The sequence below is a fragment of the Diceros bicornis genome, unplaced genomic scaffold (genome assembly GCF_020826845.1).
Source record: "Diceros bicornis minor isolate mBicDic1 unplaced genomic scaffold, mDicBic1.mat.cur scaffold_324_ctg1, whole genome shotgun sequence".
In the NCBI taxonomy this organism is placed as follows: domain Eukaryota; kingdom Metazoa; phylum Chordata; class Mammalia; order Perissodactyla; family Rhinocerotidae; genus Diceros; species Diceros bicornis.
The window spans coordinates 105958-131228 of NW_026691195.1; the positions used below are offsets into that span (position 1 = coordinate 105958).

Below are 25271 nucleotides of genomic sequence, written 5' to 3' on the forward strand. Positions count from 1 at the left end.
ATCCTGAATCACCATCTACCTCACTTACCAGAGATAATGGAGAAAAACAAATTCATTCACAATTGGAAAGGGAAGTAAGTCCAACTTTTTACCCCTCACTATATGTTGTGAATTCTGAAGACATAAAAAATATTAAGACTTTCCAAAATCATAACACAGAGAAATTATTTCCATTTTTTTCCCTAAGATGGAAGATGGTACCCCTATTCTCTAAATATATTTGATTTAAATGAAGAAGATCCCTTTAATCACACTCACGGAGATGCGTAACATTAAAATTTGTTGTGGATAGCAGTGTCTGTCCATGTGTTACTGAATAAAGCACTACCGCACAACGAGTAAATTTCAGTATGGAAAAACAAAGAATGAGCTTTGTCTCCTGGAAGGAAATTCAACAGTTGAATGACTGCAAGTATGTTGTTTAACTTCTCTAACCTTCAAATGCCTTTGATTTAAAGCTGGTATAATAACAGTCAGCACATTACAAAGTTATCATGAGATTTAAATTAATTATGTGTACTACTTACCACTGCTTGAACATACTAAATACTCAATAATTATTTGGTACACTTTGAAGTACCGAAATGGCCTTTATCCTGCACATACAAAGCAATAGCACTCCACTTGTCTAATATTCAATTAAACTTGATGTCAGGCATTGGCTATTTAAACCCAAAATATCTTTAAGTAATTTTTGGAAACTTCTCCCTCACAGTTTATGTATTACCTAATATGCTCAATCTGAAATGAAATGAAAAACATTCCTCTTTGAAATGGCAGATTTCCCTCTATATTATAGTTTAATTAAGAAATTATAAAATTGGTATAAGACTATTATGTAATATGTAACTCCCTCCCCCAGACCAATCCACTGTTTGTTTTACTATTACATCTAGGTCATAGTTCCTTTAGCTCCTACATGTAATGATTTATGTTCATATTTATTTCATTCTATTAGACTGACAGCATCTTGAAGGGGGGGGGGGGCCTCTGTATCTCTCTGTGCTCAGTCTAGCACACAACTTGACACAGAGTAGGCAAAGAATATTTGTTGAATAAAAGATCAATGAGATATTTATAAAAAATAAATTTAATAGAATTATTTTATTGTTAGGAGGTCCCTAAAACACATTTGTCAGTGACAAGATACTGTAGATATATATGATTACGTCCTATATGCTGGTGATGAAATCTATCTACTACATTCACTCCTCGAGGTCTATATTTTTATGATGTCATATTCAGATTTCCATTTTATATTGGAAAATAAACTAGAAAACAACTGTTTTAACATGTTACATAACACATTATTCTGTCCAAAAGAAAGAAAATCTTCTCAGGTGTAGAGAAGTTCTAGACTGTCCTTTCAAGAAATAAAATCTAGGTTCTAAAGCATACTAATAAAACCTGATATAAAATTCAGATATTTTGATAACCAATGTTAGATTTCTAATTGCACGTTCATGTAATCTAAAGAGCTAAATTAAATTCACAAACAACTGATCAATCTATATATATCATGGAGGGTTTACTATGTGTCAGGGCTGTGGCTCTGTGGTTTACAAAGTTTTTCAATCATAAAATACCTAAAAAGCTTTTTCAAAAGTAATCCTTGGATATATTTACTCAGTGATGTGTGTGTGTGTATACCGATGTCGGATACAGGCAAGCAAAGAATATACGTACCGTGAAAGAGTGAGAAACCTACAGTAAAGTGTGACCTGAAGTGAGGAAATTAAGCCTAGTTATAATCCTTTTAAAATACTTGGGATTTTTTATATATGTGATAGCCTTGAACTTTCTTCACTGCCATCTCACATCTTAAGAGATATCATTAACAAACACACTTCCCAGTTATTTACCAGGCATCAGAGAACTGAATACATTTAAATAAAAGGAAAGCATAAAGTCTAAAAAGATTAGCTACAGCATTTACCAAAATTATGTAAGAAGAATTCCATTTGTGAAGGAAAATGATAATTTCATTTTTGATATTATGAATCTGAGGTGACAAAGATCCTGCATTAAAGATTTCCTATCATCACAAGTGAAAGTAAGACTTAAGGTTAATTATTAGTAGCAGCACATTCAGAAATTATTTCTATAAATGAAAGTCTGAAAGCATGAGAGAAGATTATCTCTCACAGGAAGTAAAACAGGAGATCAAGAGACCATACTTTGGTCTTATATGACATGCCCACGATTGGGATCAAGATGAAGGGGAGGAGATGGTGGAGATGGTGAAGAGATAAAGCAAGTGCTCAGGTGAGAGGAGAAACGAGACAGCACATTGTCAGTGAAATATTAATATATTAATATTTAGGTATTAAAATAGGGCTTAAATTTAGTTCAAAATTGTCTCAAGGAAGAAACATCTATATATATTTTATGGCACTTAAGACTTCTATCCTCATATTTCTATGAGATTAGACTAATCCCTGAAAAATGATCCACATTAGGAAACACAAGTTAAAGAACAGCAATCAAGCACTGAGCTTTGATAAAACATGCCCATTTCCCAAGCTTCTACAAATGTAGAAACTACAATAAAAGCCAGTGAGATAGAAGATGTTTATAGAAGGGTAGAAGGGTACACCAACGTGTAACAGAGAGAAAGAGTCAACTCTGGTATCAAATTTTCTCAGGAGCACAGGGAATTTCTAAACTGCCTGAAGAAAATGTGTTCTGGCTGAACTATCTGAACAAAAACCTGACATTCATATTGTATGTTTATATGAAAATGGAATATTTAAAATGAGGTAGAGTGGGAAAAAAGCTCATCGACTTTCTTCTCTAAGCCTGACCAAATTATTGACAAGCAATCAGGAAATCATTGGTCTAAAAATCATTTGCCAATAGAAGAGAAAGTGGTTTGAAACCGAAGCAGAATGAAAAGTGACAAAGTTGATAACGTCTACATAAAAGCTCTGCTCTAACAATTTGTTAATTCCCTGACTATATCAACTATCACTTCTTGGGCACTTACTGTATATAAGACACTTTGCTGGGCACTGGCATTTAATTTACAGTCTCTGCCACCAAGAAATTTACAGTCATGTTGAAAAATAAGTCAAAGGCATTTACAGATGTCACGATTTTAAAACTAGAAGGAAGCTTAGTGAACATCTATTAAAACTATTTTCTGGAGTCTCAAAAATGTTAAGTAGATCTTTAATTGCTAGCAGACATGGGCTTAATTTTTATATGCTCTAGTTTTTCATTAAGAGTACTGAAACATAAATTATGAGTTAACAATATTAATAATACTAAAAATAACAACAGACTATTCCAAGATGACACATAATTAATTCCTAATGCAATAATACAGAAAACCAGTACAATTAGTTTAGAAAAGAAAAACATAATAAAAAACAACTTCAGTGCACTGATGAAAATATAGGTTTGGGTCATTTTTGAGTTGAACGAAATATCACATTCTACCTTTCAAATTAATTACTCTCTGTTGTTAAATTATGAAACAAATGAAAAATTAAGTCAACTTATAAAGTGGAATTAAAGTAAAGAGTACATCATTAAATCAGTTATGCCAACCTTACATCGTGAATACAGATTTTTATGCAGATAAAACTTTTGTATAACAGTATTTGAAACTGTCTTTCACGCACACAAGCAAACACCCCCATTCAGGGACGCGTGCTTTCATCACAGAGAATTAGACAGCAAGCCTAGTTCGTCCACATGCCCTGTGCCTCTCCACACTTGCTACATCCCAACCGCTATCTGGTATGTAAGGAGCACATGAATGCGATGTGTTTATTAATCTTCATTAACTTTTAAGAAGTAGATTCCATTTCCGGAAGGTGTCTGCAAAGTTCACAATCTTGTTAGGCATAAGGAGAGACAGAATATGTTAGGCATAACTCAGGGAGAAATTGAAGACTATGATAGAAGTATTACTAAACATTCTGTCTCACTGTGGTCAGAACTTTTTTCTAATCTACACAGTACATACCAAACAGATGGAGCACTAAAACAAACCTTTGCTGTGGGTGGCCTTATCTTTTCAGACAAAACTTTCCACATACATCCACAAAGGATATGTATCCAATAAATCCTCTGAAAAAAATTCTCAGGGATCTTTCTCAAAATAGTTGTCCAATTTCTTTCTAAATGTTTAATCCCATTACAAAATAATCTAATTTCTACAAATTATCATTTTAAAAAAGAAATGACCATGTCAAAAAATTCAGCCTTATTTGTATTACTAAAAACATAGTCATCTCACTGTCCAACAATAGAAGAATAGTTAAGGAATTCATGTTTATGAAATTGATAGACTCTTACTCAGCCAACTATCAGAATAGGGTCATGTAGAAAAATGGAAAAGTGTTTGCCAAGTAACACTTGGTGAAGACAAGTAAATATATGATTCTATGTATATTGTGATTCTAACTGAAAAATGTGCATGGAATTATAGGAAGACTAGAACTAAATAAAAAAGGAAATTATGCCCTGTTGTTGGGTTCAGCATAACTTTTTTCTTTAAAAAACATGGTTTATGGGGGCCGGCCCAGTGGTGCAGCGGTTACGTGGGCGCACTCCACTTCAGCGGCCCAGGGTTCGCAGGTTCCCATCCCGGGCGCGCACCAACGCACCGCTTGTCAAGCCAGGCTGTGGCAGCGTCACATATAAAGTAGAGGAAGACGGGCACAGATGTTAGCCCAGGGCCAATCTTCCTCAGCAAAAAGAAGGATTGGCATCAGATGTTAGCTCAGGGCTGGTCTTTCTCACAAAAAAAAAAAAGGGGCTGGCCCAGTGGCACAAGAGGTTAAGTGCGCGTGCTCCGCTGCAGCGGCCCGGGGTTCGCAGGTTCAGATTTTGGGCGCACACCGACACTGCTTGGCAAGCCATGCTGTGGCGGTGTCCCATATAAAGTGGAGGAAGATGAGCACAGATGTTAGCCCAGGGTCAGTCTTCCTCAGCAGAAAAAGAGGAGGATTGGCAGATGTTAGCACAGGGCTGGTCTCCTCACAAAAAAAACAAAAAAAAAAAAAAACACAGTTTATGTTGCCATTATCTTCTGTGTATTATAATCAAAACTATAGTGAAATTTTATTTTTTATTTTAGAAAATACTTGGTTTTTGTCTAAACTCCTCTGTTCTTCCTCGGGTCACAGATATTGTATCACAGTGAGCTGACCTAAGTAAAGTGAATAATACGTGAGTGGACTGTAAGTCTGTTAACAGTTGTCTTCCAACTTGACGTTTTGTTACTGAGTTATCTTTCTCAAGAGCGCTAGTTCATCACAGTGTTGACTAATTGTTACAAACAACTAAAAATATTTAATGCCTCCAAGAAATGCCCTTGTCACTTGCAAAAGACAGTTACTGGAAAGAGTAGATCTCATCTAAATTTTTAATTATAAGACTGATATAAAGTTCCAAACAAATGTTATCTACTATGTTGTTGACCTTTTATGGCCTTCAGATGTAGCAGCAATTCAATAATTTATTTAGTGAATGATGTTTGTAAAATTCTGCAATAGGCATTAGGAGGAATGTGAAATAATATAAAGTTTCTCTACAAATTTGATTTTGTACAGCATTAATAAATCAAGCCAAGTTTTTGGTGTTTTTTTCAAACAAAATCTTTTTTCAAATGTGTGAAGGAAAAACTTGGAGTACTTATATGTCTCATACGAATGGATCAGCATGCAGTTAAACTAAGATTAGAACATAAATCAGTGCATTCATTCTAGTTCGTCCATGCTTTCTCTCAAAAAAAAATACAGAACCTGTGGTAGTCCTGTGAACTTTGTCCACCGGTGTTACTCCCATGAATCCCATAAGTATGTTATGTGACATGGCAAGAGACTTTAGAGATGTAATTAAAATTACTAATCAGCTGATCATAAAATAGAGAGATTATGGATTATCCAGTGGACCTAATCAAATTTCATGGGCCCTTAAAAGTAGAGATTTTTCCCTCACTAGAAGCAGAAAGCAAATGAGAGATTAAAGGTATGGGAAGGACTTGATAGCCAATTGCTTATTTGAAGGTAAAGAGGACCACATGGAAAGCATGAGAAAGAAATGAATTCTGCCAACAATCAGTGAGTTTGGAGGTGGACTCCAAGCCCCAGCTGAAAGTGCAACGCTGGAGAGACCCTGAGCAGAGAGTCCAGTCATGCTTCTTCGGACTTCTGACCTACAGAAATGTGAGACAGTAAATGGGTGTTGTTTTAAGCCGGTTAGATTTGATAAATTGTAGTAATGGCAGGAATAGAAGTTAATACAGTATCTGTCCTCTTGACCTTGCATGAGGAAAACAGAAAGTCAGACAAAGTTTTATAGTTTGATTTAATTAATTTCTACCTTCTTTTTCTCTATGCAACTTCCTCTTTCTTTCTGAAGCCATTCAAAGACAACTGGCTATATTATATAGTCCCCTACTAGGGACCACTTTTCTTTCAAAATAAGTGCACATGTTGAAAATCAACCCCATCAAAACTTCCTTTTTCTTTCCATTTGGCTGATACGAGAGAGAGAGGTAGGAAGTGATTCTCAGATCTACCAGTGGTATTTCTATTTCAGATTTGGATAAATGAAGAAACAGTTCAAAAGTAATGAATCTGAAATGGCAGAATTTCCATCATTCTGATAGACAGATTGGGGAAGATACAAAGGGATGGGTGGGTCATTCCCAATATGCCTTAAAATGCCTATGGACCTGCAACATCAGCAGCATCTGGAAACACGTTAGAAATGCAGAATCGCAGTCTTTACCCGGAACTACAAAATCAGAATCTACATTTGAACAAGATCTCCAGGTCATGCAGATACAACAAAATTTGAGAAGCACTGCCTTAAATTGCACTATACGGGTGAAATATTCCTTCACAGTTTAGAAGAATATCCCTGCTAACAGCATCCTCTCACTGAAGCAAGGATATGCACAGAATTAGGAGATCCCCTAAGGTTCCATTTCAGAATCATTGTTGGCATATATTGAGCATTTATCTTGTGCTAGAGATTCTTTTAAGTGTTTATATTAATTATGCCATTTAAATGTCACAACTAACATGACGTAGATACGCTATTACCCATATTTAATATAGGAAGAAAGTAAACTTTTGAAGAGGATAATTCCTTTGTGTACAGCCACTTAGAGATTAGAATGAAGGCAGGCTGACATCCCAGCACCTGGATAACCGCAGTTAGTCACTACACCATGGCGCCTTTTATTTAGCTTTAAAGTAGATTCTAAATTGTCAAACTAGCAAATGTACCAAAACCTAAAATTCCGTCTCCCAATTACTATCCTATACCATCTGAAAAGCCAAACAAAAACAAAATCTTAATCAACATACAAAAATCAGTTGCATTTCTATACACCAACAATGAAGTAGCAGAAAGAGAAATTAAGAATACAATCCCATTTACAATTGCAACAAAAAGAATAAAATACCTAGGAATAAACTTAGTCAAAGAGGTGAAAGATCTGTACACCGAAAACTATAAAACATTGTTGAAAGAAAGTGAAGAAGACACAAAGAAATGGAAAGATATTCCACGCTCTTGGATTGGAAGAATTAACATAGTTAAGATGTCTTTACTTCCTAAAGCAATCTATAGATTCAATGCAATCCCTATCAAAGTTCTAACAACATTTTTCACAGAAATAGAACAAAGAATCCTAAAATTTATATGGAACAACAAAAGACCCTGAATAGCTAAAGGAATCCTGAGAAAAAAGAACAAAGCTGGAGGTATCACACTCCCTGATTTCAAAATATACTACAAAGCTATAGTAACCAAAACAGCATGGTACTGGCACAAAAACAGATACACAGATCAATGGAATAGAATCGAAAGCCCAGAAATAAACCCACACATCTATGGACAGCTAATCTTCAACAAAGGAGCCAAGAACATACAATGGAGAAAAGAAAGTCTCTTCAACAAATGGTGTTGGGAAAACTGGACAGCCGCATGCAAAAAAATGAAAGTAGACCCTTACCTTACACCATACACAAAAATTAACTCAAAATGGATTAAAGACTTGAATGTAAGACCTGAAACTATGAAACTTCTAGAAGAAAACATAGGCAGTACGCTCTCGGAAATCAGTCTTAGCAACATATTTTCAAGCACCATGTCTGACCGGGCAAGAGAAACAATAGAAAAAATAAACAAATGGGACTACATCAAACTAAAAAGCTTCTGCACAGCAAAGGAAATCATCAACAAAACGAAAAGACAACCTAACAAGTGGGAGAAGATATTTGCAAACCACACATCTGATAAGGGGTTAATCTCCAAAATAGATAAAGAACTGATGCATCTCAACAACAAAAAAACTAACAACCCAATTAAAAAACGGGCAAAAGACCTGAAGAGACACTTCTCCAAAGAAGATATACAGATGGCCAACAGGCACACGAAAAGATGTTCAACATCATTAACCATCAGGGAAATGCAAATCAAAACTACAATGAGATTATCACCTCACGCCCATCAGAATGGCTATAATTAACAAGACAGGAAACAACAAGTGTTGGAGAGGATGTGGAGAGAAGGGAACTCTCATACACTGCTGCTGGGAGTGCAAACTGGTGCAGCCACTATGGAAAACAGAATGGAGATTCCTCAAAAAAGCAAGGATAGAACTACCATATGATCCAGCTATTCCACTGCTGGGTATTTATCCAAAGAACTTGAAGACATCAATGCATAAAGATACATGCACCCCTGTGTTCACTGCAGCATTATTCACAATAGCTAAGACTTGGAAGCAACCTAAGTGCCCATCAAGGGACGAATGGATAAAGCAGATGTGGTATATATACACAATGGAATACTACTCAGCAATAAGAAACGATGAAATCCAGCCATTTGTGACAACATGGATGGACACCGAGGGTATTACGCAAAGTGAAATAAGTCAGAGGCAGAAGGTCAAATACCGTATGATCTCCCTCATTAAGTAGTAGATAATAACAACAACAAACAAACACATAGAGATAGAGATTGGATTGGTGGTTACCAGAGGGGAAGCAGGGAGGGAAGAGGGTGAAAGGGATAATTCGGCACATGTGTGGGGTGATGGGTTGTAAGTAGTATTTGGGTGGTGAACATGATGTAATCTATGCAGAAATAGAAGTATAATGATGTACACCTGAAATTTATACAATGTTATAAACCACTGTTACTGCAATAAACAAAAATTTAAAAAAAAAAATCTTAAAATAGTCCCAGATCCTTTACATATTATTTTACATAAATCATTAAAACAAAGAAAAGAGTTTATGGTTTTATGTAATAACCCTGTTGTCTTGGTTTGAATTAACTCTTTTTGATGTTTCCATATTTCCTCTGAAGGAGAAGAAATATAGTCCATGAAACAATCTAAATTTATTAATTAAACCACATATTATAGTAAGAAAAATGTTGCTATATATAACAGAAAGGGGAGTGGTGTGCCTAAGGTCGCACAGTGAATTAGGGGCAGAGCCAGGATTTGAACTCAGGTCTCCCTTGCTCCAAGGCCTGTGTTCTTTCACCGGCTCCAGTGGCCCTCCTCAGCCCCAAGAGACCTCCATCTCACCCACTCTCCTTACCCTTTATTCTAGGTCACCAAGCTCTACAGAGGCAGCCAGCTATGAGACATATTCCGCTCCTGCCGGTCACCGGCTTGAGGTAAGTTGAGAAGACTGGAAGCACTGCCTGAGCTGGAAGCTGGTGGCTCTGAGCTCCCGTGTCAAATCCTTCATCTAAAAGTCACTGACACTTGGCCCACTCTCTCCCATATCCCTGCCAGCGAATCCTACCATCTCCTTCCATGGGTTTCAGGGGGTGGGAAAAGCATTAACCTCATGGGGCCACCAACCCCCAGCACCCACCTCCTTCTCCTCTTCTGGACACTTGCAACGAATATCAGCCCAATAATAACACTGACCACGGCCAAGCACCCTGCTGAGCACTTTCATGCATGATCATATCATTTAAATCTCACAGCAGCCTCCGTGAGGTAGATACAATGATCATCCCCATTGTTTAGATGGGAAAACTGAGGATCAGAAAAGTGAAGTGAACAGGCCAAGAATTGCCCATGGGTTTGAACCCAGGTCTCTGCGGGATGGGTGGAGGAACTAGGACATCTACACTGGGGAATAGGGGGATCATGGGACACAGTGCTGACTCTGAATATTTCCAAGCTTCAGTTCCTTTGTCTTTAACATGAGATAATTATAATAACATCTTCCACCATGGTGATGGTGAAGGAATGTGTAAGTCACTTCTTAGAGATACTCGATAGATGTTCACTGTTGTTACTGTTATTGCTTCTGTTTCCAACTCCTGAGGCAGTCAGGGTCTTGTTTAGAAACACCTGTTTCACCACACTGGGGTCCAGATTGGAGAACAGTGCCTTGACTGGTGACCGACATGGAGCCCAACCTAGAGACAGAACTCAGCCAGCACCCAGCACCAGCAGTGTCTCCCTAACCTGGGAGAAGAGGCAGCCAGATAATCCCCCACTGCTTGCCCCTAGGTCTCTGGCTGTGTAAAGCAGGAACTCAGGAGAGTGGTGAGTTCTCTGGCTGTGTAAAGCAGAAACTCAGGAGAGTTTCACCACACCCAGTGTGGTGAAACAGGTGTTTCTAAACAAGACCCTGACTGCCTCATCCCACTGGCTGGGTGCCATCTACAAGTTGGCAGACATGCATGTGACAGGTGCAAGATGGGGGGCTGGTTTCATGGCTTAAACAGATGGGGCTGTGAGGAAGGATGGGTCTTCTCAGTAGCAGTAGAACAGATGGAGGCTCTGGAGGGAAAAGCAGCGCTTTCTGGAGGCCCATGTTGATGACCCGTGGCAGTGTGTCATCCAACGGGAGGCAGGAAGAGAACATGCAGCAATTGCACCCAAAGGAACGGTTACTTATTTATGATTCACTTATTTTGCTGAGGAAGATCTGCCCTGAGCTAACATCTGTGCCAGTCTTCCTCCATTTTTTAGTATGTGGCCTGCCAGCACAGCACGGCCGCTAACAGAGCGTTGTAGGTTCGTGCCCGGGAACCGAACCCAGGCCACCAAAGTGGAGCGTCCTGAACTCAACCACTAGGCCACCGGGGCTGGCCCTGGAATGGCTACTTTTACATGTCAATTTTTCCAACCAAAATGTGAAGGGTTCTGAGTTGCCTACTTAGGCCCTCTAGTGATGAGTCACACTTTGATTGATTGATTCATTCATTCATTCATTCATTCACTCATTCAAGAAATACTTAATGAAAGTAAACAGGCACTGTTGACTGCAAACTGAGACACAGAGAGAGGCAGTGACATTCCCAAGACACACAGCTGGCAGTGGGCAGAGTCACCACTGTGCTGGGGCAGCGCAGGCACTCACCTAGTAAAGAGCTGGTCCAGGACCTGGTGGGATGTGTTGAAGGTCGAGTAGTTGAACATGAACGTAGTATTGTTGGAGATGTTTCTACCTTGGAAGGCTGGTACCATGGATTCTATCAGCTTCTCCATCATGCCTGCCTAGAGGGCACACACCCTGAAGGCCTCATTTAAATTCCCAGTTGACTCATCTTCACACTGGGTGGGACAAGGAGGGACATATAGTCAGTGGCATCACTGTGAACTGGGCATCCAGGCAGTGCACAACAGAATGAAGAAACCCATCTCCTAGATGCTACGAGGTCTGACTTTACAAGGTCTGACTTTACCCATTTGGACACCTGAGCACTGTTGTTTTGCAAAAGCCCCCAAGGGGACTCTCATGTGCAGTTAGGGTGGAGAAGCACTGCTCCAGGAGAAAGGAGCTGCTGAAATTCATTACAACTGGTATTTTTGCAGTAATGAGGTGGGTGTTTCTAAAACACAACACTGCTAATGTAATGGTGCAAGTGACTACTCAGTGACTGGGTGTCCTGAATGTGGGAGGGTCTCTAAGACAGATGGAAGGTCCTTTCCAAGACTGATGCTCATGATGATATAAATGCACACATACAAAAGCAATGGTCTGTCCAAACAGTAGACACTGTCTATGCCTCTCCCACCTCTAGGTGGACCAAATTAGTGAACCTAAGGCCAAGCGAACATTTATCTCTGCCTTCTGGGCTTATGGCAGGGGTTAGTAAACCACGGCCCACTGTCCGTTTTTGTATAGCCTATGAGCTAAAAATGGTTTTTGTGACTTTAAAAGGTTGAGGGAAAAAAAAAAGAATATAAGACAGAGACCACATGTGGCCCATATACGGAAAATATTTACTATCTGGACCTTTACAAAAAACATTTGCCTATTCCTGGCTTGTGGCAACCATAGGTGACCAGATGTTCCCAGTGTGGGTCCACACTGGTGGGCACTTTTGCTGCCAACCTCACAGCCAAGGAAAGATCTGAAATGCCTTGAAATGGTGAAACCAAGTGGAAACGTGCTCAGTCATCCTAAGAATCTCAAGAAAAAACACAGCCACTAACTGCCAAGCTCCCTAAGGAGCAGTGAGGAGCTCTTGTCTCTGTGTGCACAAGGGGACTGTCCAGCCGTGTGAGCTCAGGACGGGCAACACAAGTCTCTGTGTGACACCTCGGCTGGGGAGGAGCCCTGCCTGTTCTCGCCCTGGCGGGTCACCTACCCACTGTGCCGCCAGTCTGCCGCCCCTCTGTGCTGGGCTAACTGTGCTGTCACAGGAAAGCCCAAGACTCTTGCACAGAGGCGCTTGCCAAGGTGACCCACAAGTCGAAGACATTCCTGGGACTGAGTGCAAATAGCAACATCCCTGCTCTGCCCCAGGGACCAACATAACCATCTTCTCCAAAGTTAACCATGGCACTTGGCTGTTCATGAGAAGGACACCAGAACACATTACACACGAGAATGATTCACACTCAGGAAGAAAGTCCAGAATCATGCTGTACAGACAGCAAAAACCAGGTGCTAATGAGAAGCACCTGCATAGGCCTTCCTCCACACCCGGCCCAGGTGACCCCACTGACAGACTCTACAATCAGCTCACCAAAGCCACAACAAGAGGCACGCTTCCCTGAGACAGCCTCCATGGAGGCTGTCTAAGGAGCCTTAATCAGGCTCCCAGAAACCAATGGAAAGCAGTATTTGGTTATCTCCAGAATCAATTGGCATAATGTATTCAGCAGACAGGGGCGCTCTGTGTCACATAACTGCACTACGTCACATCCCTCTGTAGGTCATTTGGCTCACAAAATTGATTTAGGAGAGACTATTCAATTCCTTTTACATTTTCATGTTTTGGCACTCTGCCAGCAGCAAATTCTGTTCTTCCAGAGGTCAGGAAGCTATGCATAAGGCAATCTCCTGCTGTTGTACATGGAACTCCATATTCCCTTTATGAATTTCCTGTCAATCTTCAAATTACTTCAAATACGACTGCCCTTCCTTTAGACAGTGTTTTATGTCTCCATGTTTACCTTCTTCCCATATCCGATTACCTCATTGGTTGCAGACACTCTCCCTTGAAGCCCCTCTGGGTGCCTGTGTTGAAGGAAGTGTGGATGGACGGGGACAGGAGGGGCCGCTGCAGCCTCTGGTTCACAGCAAGATCACTGACCACAATGCACATAAGCGAGTACGTCTTGCATGTTCAAAATTCCTGCTCTTGGTCTCACTTCCTCCACCAGCCACCACCACATGCCCTTATTCTTTTTTGCAGGAAAACATGTGAACTGTCATTGCTGTCTTCTCCTCTCACTCCAGTCAGGCTTTGCCTGCCCTTTTCCGAGCCCCAGCCAGTCTACACTGCCCAGTCCTGCTGCCAGTGTTCCCTTGAGCGTCCCCCACGTCTGACACCCATTACCCCACCCACACAGTACTCCCTGGGCTTTCTGCCACCTGATCAGCTGCTCTTCTCAGTTGCTCCAAGAAAGACGGTCTTCTCTTCAACCTCTTCACATCAGAGGGCCCAGACTCAGTCCTAGGTCCTTGTCTCTCACTGTAGCCCCTTTCAGAAACCCCATCCAGAGCCAGCCCTGATGGTTCAAGTGATTCAAGTTCAGCGTGCTGCGCTTCAGTGGCCCATGTTCGCTTCCCGGGCATGCAACCACACCACTCGTCTATCAGTAGCCATGCTGTGGTGGTGGCTCACATAGAAGAACCAGAAGGACCTACAACTAGAACATACAACTATGTACTGGGGCTTTGGGGAGGGAAAAAAGAAAAAAGAGAGGGAGGAAGATTGGCAACAGATGTTACCTCAGGGTGACTCTTGCCCATAAAAAAAATAGTGATAAATAAAATTTTTTAAAAAATAGAAAAAAAAGAAAGCCCATTCATCCAACAAAATGCACAGCAGTCCCAAACCTCTATCTCCATGTCCTAGTCCCCTCTCCCAAACCCCGAGTCACATGCAGTACCTGTTTCTACCTCCAACGTGACATGTCCAAACCAGAAGTTCAGGCCTTTCACCCCTCTCAACCTGGGGACCTGAGGGCTTCCCCACCCCGGACCACTGCATGCCACCTTTCCAGACTACCCGGCCAAAAATCACCCATAGCACCCCTCCCTTTTCACCTCACACGTCTATGTTTGTGAGCTACCGTGAGGTCTACCATCCAGCCGTATGCAGAATCCAGCCACTTCACATCCCCACTAGCCTGGTGCACATCACCATCGCACCTTTCCTGAGTTAATGGAATGACCACCTAATGGGCTCCTTCTTACGTCCTTGCCCCCCGAAAGAGCAGGCGGAGTTGTCCAGTTAGAGCCGAAGTCCATTCATGTCACTGCTCTGCTCAAAACCCTGCAATGGCTCCTTATTTCCCACAGAGTAGAAGCCAAATTCTCCCACTGCTTACAAGGCTTGACCAGACCTGCCCACCCTCTCCCCGCCCACCACTGCCTCTTGGCCCAGCTGCCATCAGCTCTCAGCCACCATCTCCTCAGCCCTCCTCTCTGCTCCACCACACTAGCCTCTCCTGCTGTCCCCTTCCCTGGGATGCTCTTCCCCAGATACCCACTAACTCCCTCACCTGCTCCAAGCCTGTCCTCAGATGTCATCTGCTCAATGAGGGCAGCCCTGGCCTCCCATGGCCAGCACTGCAACCTCCCCTCCCCTGCCCTATCCTCAATCCCAACATGCCAGTGGCCCCTTTATTACCATTCCTGTTCCTGTCCCTATCTCCCTCTGACAGAATATAAGGTTCCTCAGGGCAGGGATCTCCACCTTTCCTGTTCACTGACATCACCCAAGCACCTAGCACAGGGCCTGGCACTTGATAGGGGCTTCATAAACTTGAATTTAAACATTGCTGGTCTCAAAATCTGAGTTTCCTGGAAGCCAAAGTAAAAAAGGAAATAGAATGAGTTTCAGTTTGGACTATGTGCTTGGTGTTTGAGGAACAGCAAGGATGCCAATGGGGTTAAACAAACTCAGCAGGGGTGAGTGGCAGGAAGTGAGACCAAGAGCAGGCAGAGGCCAGGTCATGTGAAGCTCAGAATCACTGTGCCTTATACTATGAGGGACATGAGGAGGAGCAGAGGAGGAACAGAGGGATGGCATGATCTAACGTATATTTTTTAATTAAACTTTAGATTTCAAGATTATTGTGGATTCACATGCAGTGGTAGAAATAATACAGAAATAATCTATGTATCCTTAACCCAGTTTCCCCCAATGGTAACATCTTACAAAACTATAGCACAATATCACAACCAAGACATTGACATTGATACAGTCAAGAATCAGAATATTTCCATACCCACAAGGATCCCTCACATTTCTCTTTTATAGCTACAACCACATCCCTCCCACCCCTAGGTCCTCTTTAACCCCTGGCAACCACTAATCTGTCCTCCTTTCTATAATTTTCTCATTTCAAGAATGTTATATACAAATGGAAACATATAGTGCGTAACCTTTTGGGACTGGCTGTTTTCACTCAGCATAATTCTCTGGGGATTCATCTGGGTTGCTGTATGTACCAGTAGTTCAGTCCTTTGTATGACTGAGTAGTATTCCATGGCATGGATGGGCCCCAGTTTGTGTGTTAACCATTCATCCACTGAAGAACATCTGGATTGTTTCTAGTTTTTGGCTATTTCAAATAAACGTACTACGAACACCTGTGAATAGGTTTTTGTGTGAACACAGTTTTCATTTCTCTGGGATAAATGCCTACTAGTTGAGTTTGCTGGTTGAGTGGCAGTTACAAGTTTGGTTTGATAAGACCATGCCAAACTGTTTTCCAGAGTAGCTGTGCCATTTTCCACTCCCACCAGCAATGGAGGGGAAAACTAGTTCCTCCACATCCTCACCATCATTTGCTATTATCATTCTTCTTTTACCTCAGCCATTCTGACAGGTGTGTAGTGATCTCTCATGTGGTTTTAATTTGCCTTTCCTGAATGACTAATGATGTTTAACATCATTTCATGTGCTTATCTGCCACTTGTATCTCCTCTTTGGTGAAATGTCTTTTGACGTCTTTTGTCCAGTTTCTAGTTGAATTAATTTTTTACTGTTGAGTTTTAATAGTTCTTCATATATTCCATTACCAGTCTTTCCTCAGATAGGTGATTTGCAAACATTACTCCCAGTGTGTAGCTTGTCTTTTCATCCTCTTGGGAGGTTCTTTTGCAGAGAAAAAGTTTTTAATTTTGATGAAGTCCCACTGATCAATTTTCCTCTTATGGATGACGTTTGGTGTCAAGTCCAAGAACTCTTTGCCCAGCCCTTCCCTAAACTGCAAAAATTTCTCCTTTTTTTCTGAGTCTTATAGTTTTGCATTTTAGATTTGAGCTTTGAGCTTGTGATCCATTCTGAGTTAATTTCTTTACAAGCCGTGAGATTTAGATTGAGGTTCATTTTTTGCTTACAGATGTCTGATTGCTCCAGCACCATTTGTTGGAAAGCCTATCATTCCTCCACTGAATTGCCTTTGCAATTCTCAAAATTCTTTGAGAAAATAATTGCTCAAAAATCATTTGGGCACATTTCTGTGGTTCTCTATACTATTTTCTATACTGGGTTCCCTAGACTGTTTCACTGATCTCTGTGTCTCTCTTTCCAACAATACCACATAGTCTCGTTACTGTGGCTATAAAATAAGTCTTGAAAATGGGCAGACTGATTCCTCTCACTTTATTCTTCTTTTTCAAAACTGTTTTAGTTATTCTAGTTCCTTTGTTTTCTGTATTTTAGAATGAACTTGTATGTGTATCTACAAAGATTTTTGCTATGATTTTAATAGAAATTACATTAAGCCTGCATAATAATTTGGGGAGAAGTGACATCTTTACTATGTTGAATTTTCCAACACATGAAAATGGTATGTCTCTTCATTTATTTAGATATACTTTTATTTCTTTCATCAGGGTTTTATAGTTTTCACCATAAGTTCTACAAATGTCTTGTTAGATTTATACTTACGTATTTATTTTTCATGGATTAGACTGCATTTTTAATTTTGAGATCCACATGTTCATTGATAGTATAAAAAATAAAAGTCATTTTTGTGTGTTTATCTTGTATGATGCAACCTTGCTGAACTCACGTATTCTAGGAGTTTGTGGTGTGTTTTTTTTTGTAGATTCCTTGGGATTGTCTACATTGATAAAAATGTCATCTGCAGATAAGGACAATTTTATTCTATCCTTTCTGATCTGGAAGCCTTTTCTTGTCTTATTGCACAGGCTAGAACTTCCAACACCATGTGGAATAAGAACATGCATCCTTGTCCTATTGCTCATCTGAAAAAAAACTCACTCAGTCTTTCATTATGAAGCATACTGTTAGCTGTAGGTTTTTGTAGATGCTGTTTATCAAGTTGAGTAACTTCTCCTCTATTCCTAATTTTCTGAGTTTTAATCAGATGCTAGATTTTGTCACATGCTTCGTCACATCAAATGATATGATCATTCGGATTTTTCTTCTTTATCCTGTTCATATGGTGTATTACACTAATTGATCTTCAGATATTGAAACCAGGCTTGCATCCCTGAAATAAACTCTACTTGGTCACAGCACACAGTTCTTTGTACATATCGCTGAAATCTGTTTGCTAATATTTTGCTAAGGATTTCTGCATATATAGTCATGAAGGCTGGTGGTTTAATGTCTTTTTCTGGCTTTAATACCAGGTTAAAACTAACTTTATAAAATGAACTCGCCTCATCTATCTTCTGGAAAATACAGTAACTAAAATAAAAACTCAATGGATGGCTCCATAGCGGACAGGAGGGGTCAGAGGAAATAATCAGTGAAACGGAAGATAGAACAATAAAAAGTACACATTCTAAACAACAGAGAGAGAATAGTCAAAAAAAAAGAACAGAGGCTCAGAAATCTGTGGCAGTATGGCAAAAGAGCTAACAATCATGTCATCAGAGTCCCAGAAGAAGAGGAGAACAAGAGCTGAACTGAAAAGGTACTTGAAGAAAAAATGGCTAAAAAATTCTGTGCTCTTTGTCTGGAGTAGAACAGTTATTGTCCAAAAGTTTTCTGTCTTGCTAGGCTGTCTCTTTCCTGTCCTTTGGCTAGAGAGAGGAGGCTTCTGCTGCATTTTTTTGTCCTGCACCCATTGGTATTTATGGGTTGCCAGCTTCTCAGGTTCAAGTCTGTGATATGTAAGGCAAAAAGAACACTCAAGGAATTCACTGCCATGTCATTCCCTGGGTCCCAAGGTCCCTAGCTGGTCTGCCTTCTCACCATCTTCCAGAGTCTACGTTTATCTTATATATAATGTCCAGGATCTTTTGCTGTGCTTAGTGGAAGGAATATTTTTTCCCAGAAGTAGATGTTAACCCACACTTTTAGAAAGATCATTCTAGGGCTGGCCTGGTGGTGCAAGCAGTTACGTGCGTGCACTCTGCTTCGGCAGCCCGGGGTTCGCAGGTTTGGATCCTGGACGTGCACTGACGCACTGCTTCTCAAGCCATGCTGTGGTGGCGTCCCGTATAAAGCAGAGGAAGATGGGCACGGATGTTAGCTCAGGACCAATCTTCCTCAGCAAAAAAAAAAGGGGAGGATTGGCATCGGATGTTAGCTCAGGGCTGATCTTCCTCACAAAATAAAAAAAAAAGATCATTCTAAATACTGTGGGAATAATCACCTGTAACTGAGCAGAAGCTGAAGCAAGATCTGTTAGAAGGCTAATGAAATGATCCAGGTGAAATATAATGGTAGCTTAGGGCCAGGGTGATAGCAGTGGAGGTGGTAAGAAGTCGTTAGATCCTGAATATATACTGTGAAGAAAGTGCAGACCGAATTGTGAATATATTAGATATGGGCTCTGAGAACAAGAAAGGAGTCAAAGATGATTCCCAGGGTTTTAGCCTGAGGAGTAGAAGAATGGAGTTGCCATCAACTAAATTAAAGAAAGCTGAGGAAGGAGTAGTCAGGGAAAAAGAATGATAATTGAGTTGTTCGTTCAAATGTGAAATGAGAGATGTCCATCACACAGCCACATGGCAGCGTTAGGCAGGCAGATGAATATAATCCTGGAGTTCAGGGGATGGGGTTCAGGCTACAAAGATATATTTAAGATTCATCAGGACACAGGTGGTATTTAAAGCCATGAAACCAGGTGAGATCACTGAGAGAATGAGGTAGAAAGAGAACAGTACCAAGGATGTAGCCCTGGGCTCTCCAACAAGGATTGGCATATGGGAAGGAGCCAGCCAAGAGAGATTGAGAAGAAGCAGTCAGAGAGCTAGGAGAATAGCTAGGATAGAGGTGTCCTAGAAGCCAAGTAAAGAAAGAGTCCTGAGGAGAAAGCAATGACCTGGATTCAGATGCAGCTGACAGGGCAAGTAATATGAAGACTGAGAATTGATCACTGGATTTAGCAAAGCCAAAGAGGCCTTTGGTGATTCTGACAAAGCTGTTTTTGTGGTTTAACAGAGAAAATTCAGATGCAGTGGTTCAAGAAATGCAAAGGAATTAGAGACAATAAATGTAGACCTGAGATTCAGGTGATTCACTCACTTCACCTATAATTAAGTATAATGATACTTTTCTTCCTTAAATTAATCTTTACTGAGGACCTACTTTGGGTTAGACACAGCAAATAAGGAGATATAAATGGAATAGGACTTATAAGGAGAGACATAAACATAATAAGTATATCGGATTTGAGGAGGAGATCATAGACAAACATACGAAATACCACAAAGGAATGGCAAATTCTATCCTGAATGGGAAATCAGAACAGGAAAGGACTAGCATGAGAATCAATGAAGCTCTTCATGTGCAAGCTGTTTAAAAATAAGGGCCTGTAGAAGTATGAATCTTTGGCAGTTCTGATGGCATCACTGGCAGGTAAAGACCTAAGAGAGATGGAAAATTACTAATTTCAGTGAACATACAATGTCTTTTAAGCCAAAAGAAAATGAGTGGGCAGTGCTATAGATTAAGACTCCATCACTAACATATATAAAGTGTCTTACAGGAGGTTAAATACACGTCAAGCTATGGAATAAAAACACACAAAAGTCTATCCCCCCAACCAAGAAAATAAACAAAAAATACCAATGTAAATCCTTCCCACTCCACCATATCAGCTCATTGGCTTAAACATTCTGAGTATTGCAAACCGTCATTCTAACACTACAAGCAAAGACCAAATGATATATTTAAAAAAAAAAAAAAGGCAGTGAAATAAGCCAGTCACTAAAGGACAAACCCCGTATGATTCCACTTATGTGAAGTACCTAGAGTAGGCAAATTCATAGAACAGAAAGTACAATAGTGGTTTCCAGGGGTTGGGTGTTAGGGGAGAATGGAGAATTACTGTTTAATGGATACAGAGTGTCGGCTTTTCAAGATGAAAAGAGTTCTAAAGATGGATGGCGGCGATGGTTGCACAACAACATGAATGCACTTAATATCACTGAACTGTACACTTAAAAATGGCAAAGATTGTAAATGCTATGGCATGTGTATTTTACCACAATTTTTAAAAAATCACAAGAAATTTAAAAAAACAAAGAGAGGAGTCTTTTGCTTCTGTCCACGATGAAGAAACAAGGGTACAATACCCTCTTGCTGTGACCTAGAAAACTGGAAAAAAAACGTATATGAAACAACCAATTTCAGACCTTGAACAACAGGCCGCACAAGATTATTATTGCTCTTTCTTAGTGAAAGCATTTTCCAGACAGCATCACAAGGAGAGGGAACCCAAGCAGAACACCCGACTACTGAGTGGGTGAAATACATCAGAGCTCAGGGAGGCTGAAGCAGTTGGAGATTATAAAGAGGAGATATGTGGGAAGGGTCTGAAGAGAAGAGAAGAGAGCTACATAAAAAGAGCTCCAAAAATCTGCACAGGGGTCCCTTTCATCTGTTGCCAAATTCTAAGCAACATATGAAACTCAATGAGGTGAGGCAAAAAGTGACCAGGTAGTTTGAAGTTGAACAACTTCCACTGCTCAACAGAGGGCTGGGAGACTTGAGAGTTTTGATCAGTCAGAGGGGAGAGTTCCAGTTGAATTACCAAGGCAATAAATAGAGACAGCAAAAGGGTTGTACCTCAAGAGTGGGGCTAAATTAGCCCTAGAGTAATGATGCTCTACACATAACCTAAAAATCTGAAAAGCTTGAAAAATACCAAGCAGATCCACAAGTAACTTATCTTCCTGAAAAAACAAAGTCCAACACTCTTTTAAAAATAAATGACAGGGCCGGCCCCGTGGCTTAGCGCTTAAGTGCTCGCGCTCCGCTGCTGGCGGCCCGGGTTCAGATCCCGGGCGCGCACCGACGCACCACTTCTCCGGCCATGCTGAGGCCACGTCCCACATATAGCAACTAGAAGGATGTGCAGCTGTGACATACAACTATCTACCGGGGCTTTGGGGGGAAAAAAATAAATAATAAATAAAATCTTTAAAAAAAATAAATAAATGACAAAAACCAGACACTTACTGTAATAGTCACAATGTCTACCACCCAACTAAAAGTTACCAGACCCACAAAGAAGCAAGAAAATATGACCAAAAACAGGGGAAAAAGTAGTCAATAGGAACAGACCCTGAAAGGCAGAGACGATGAACTGTCCAAATAAGGATTTTAAGACAACTATTATAAACGTGCACAAGTATTTAAAACACAACATGAATACAGCAGGAGACAAACAGAAGATATAAAAAAAAGAGGAAGATGGAACTTCTAGAGGTGAAATAAATACATATACGTTGCAAATGAAAAATTCAGTGAATGAGATTAACAGCTGATTAAATGCACAGAAGGAAAGGAACTGGGCAACACAAAAACAGAAATATCCAAATGGAAACACAGAGAGATGAAGACTGGGAAAACAAGGCTCAGTGACCTGTGGGACAATATCAAGTAGTGGAACATGCCCAGAAGTTCCAGAAGAAGAGGAGAGGAAGGTGATGGAATATATATTTAAAGAAACAGTGGCAGGAAATATGCCAAATTTGATAAAAACAATAATCCATAGTTTGAAGAAGCTTAATGAAACACAAAAAAGGTAAACACAAAACCATACTGAATCACCAAAGAGGGAGAAGAAAACCTTAAGTACAGATAAAGAAATGTAAGAACGAGCCCAGATTTCTTTTTTTTTTTTTTTGTGAGGAAGATCAGCCCTGAGCTAACATCCATGACAATCCTCTTCCTTTTGCTGAGGAAGACTGGCCCTGAGCTAACAGCTATTGCCAATCCTCCTCCTCTTTTTTTTTTTTTCTCTTTTTCCCCCAAAAGCCCCGGTAGATAGTTGTATGTCATAGCTGCACTGAGCACAGATTTCTCATCTGAAATTACACAGTCAAAACACAGTGGACCATAAATTTTTAAGTGCCGAAAGAAAAACTGTCAACCTAAAATTTTATTTCAAAAATTTTTCTTTAAAATTAAAGAGAAATAAGGACTTTTCCAGATAAACAAAAGCTGAAATAATTTGTCACCAGCTAACTTAAGCAACAAGAGATGCTAGAGGAATTGCTTCAGGAGGAATTCAAATGATACCAGGTGAGTAACCACCAAAATACTAACAAACAACAAACCTCCCTACTAAAATAGATAGGGACAATACAATGACGTTGTCAGTGATGGAGATAAAATGGAATCCTAAAAAACATAAAACTAATAAAAAAGAAAGAGGAACAAAGAATAGATAAATAAAAAAACAAGTAGCAAGACAGATTTAAACCCAACCATATCAATAATTACAAGAAATGGAAACAGTCAAACCATTCCAATTAAAAGGCAAAGACAGGGTAAAAACAAGACCTGACAACATACTGTCAACGATAAAACCACTTTAAATATACAAACAGAGGTAGGTTTAAAGAAAAAGAATGGAAAAAGATAAACCATGCAAACACTAACCAGAGCTAAGGAAGGACATTTTATAATGATAAAAATATCAGTCGATTAAGAAGACATACCAATCCTACATGTGTGTGCACACAATAACTGACTGAATTAAAAGCTGAAGTAAGACAACACTCCTCTCTCTACACTAGATAAATCAAGTAGACATGAAATCAGTAAGAGAATAGAAGACTTGGATAATACCATCAATTAATCTGCCCTAATTGAAACTTTTAGAACACTCCAGCCCATCACTGAAGAATACAAACTAATTTCAAGGGAACATGGAAAAGTTTAAAATAATACAAAATATTTTCTGATTATAAAAAATTAAATTAGAAATCGACAGAGAGGTCTCTAGAAAAACCCTAAATATTTATAAATAAAAAGCCATATTTTGAAGAGACTAATGGGGCAAAAAAGATATCACAAAGAGTTTCAGAAAATATTTTAAACTGACTGAAAATGAACACACAAGACAGCAAAATATGTGGGATGATCATAAAATTCCAGGGGCAATGTAAAATAATACAGCCAATCTGGAAAACCATTTGGCAGTTTCTAGTTAAATCTGCAACCACCACATGACCCAGAAGTTGTACTCATAGGCATTTGTCCCAGAAGATAAAAATTTTATGTTCACAGAAAACCCTCTATCTGAATGTTAACAGCAGCTTTATTCTTGGTAGCAGTACTGGAAACAGTCCAAATGCCCTTTAATAAGCGAATGGTTCAATAAACTCTGGTTCATCCATACAAGGGAATACTACTCTGCAATACAAACGAATGAACTATTGACACCTGCAGCAACCTGGAGGTACCTCAAGAACATTATGTTTAGGGATAAAAGCTAATCCCCAAAGGCTGCATACTATATGACTCCACTTATATAACGTGCTTGAAATGACAAAACTAGAGCGATGGAGAACAGATCAGCAGTTTTCAAGGGTCAGGGAGAGGAGGTAGAATGGAGAACAGGTGTGAACACAAAGAGGGAGCACACGGAGTTCTTTCGTGGTGATAAAACAATTTTGTATCGTGGCCCCTCTGGTGGCGGTTACCCACAGCTATATGTGAAACAACACTGCACAGAATATACACACACACACACACACACACACACACACAGAAATATGCAGGTTTAATTATGATGAAGGTTGAATAATGCCTGTGTTCTAGTTAACAGTATATCAATGTCAATCTATCAATGCCAATTCCCTGAATTTGATACTGTACTATAGTTATATAAGATGTTGCCATTGAGGGAAAGTGGGTGGAGGGTATCCAGGATTTCTTATGTTATTTTTGCAACCTCCTGTGAGTCTATAATTATTTCAAAACAAAAAGTTTAAAAAATACGTAGGAGAAACCTAAAGCGGTGCTTAGAGGGAAATTTATAGGTCTAAAGGCTAATGTCAGAGGAGGAAAAAACAGTCCAAAATCAATTATCTTAGCTTCTACCTTAAGAAATTAGGAAAAAACTCAGCAAAATATATCCCAAGGAAGAAGGAAGAAAATACTACAGTTAAGAATAAAAATCAATAAAAGGAAAAACAGACAATAGAGAAAAATCAATGAAAGCAAAATCTGTATGCTTTAAAAAGTCAATAAAATTGAAAAACCACAGGCTAAACTGATAAAGAAAAGAGAAAAAAGTTACAAATCTCATTAGTGAAAGGAGAGGCATCATTATAGATCTCACAATAATGAAAAGGATAATGATGCAATATAAAAAGAAACTTTATATCACTGAACTTTATAACTGAGAAAAAAATCAATACCTTACAAAACATAAATTACTAAAATTGGCTCAGGACACAAAACTACGAAAAGTTTTAAATAACTAAATCTTAATTAAAAATCTTCCCCCAAAGAACACTTAAGGCCTCGGTGAATTCTATTAAAAATTTAAGAAAAAAAGAATACAATCTAACACAAACTCTTTCAGAAAATGTTGGCGGCAACACTACCCAATACATTCATTTCATCACAAA

The 25271-nt window shown here is 39.7% G+C and overlaps 1 long non-coding RNA gene across 1 annotated transcript; it reads left to right on the top strand.

The window, feature by feature from the left end:
* Window positions 1–9928, top strand: LOC131402888 (uncharacterized). Its single transcript, XR_009219047.1, has 3 exons — window positions 1–74; window positions 188–412; window positions 9594–9928. It is a non-coding gene; the product is annotated as an uncharacterized LOC131402888 (long non-coding RNA).
* Window positions 9929–25271: the final 15343 nt, after the last annotated feature.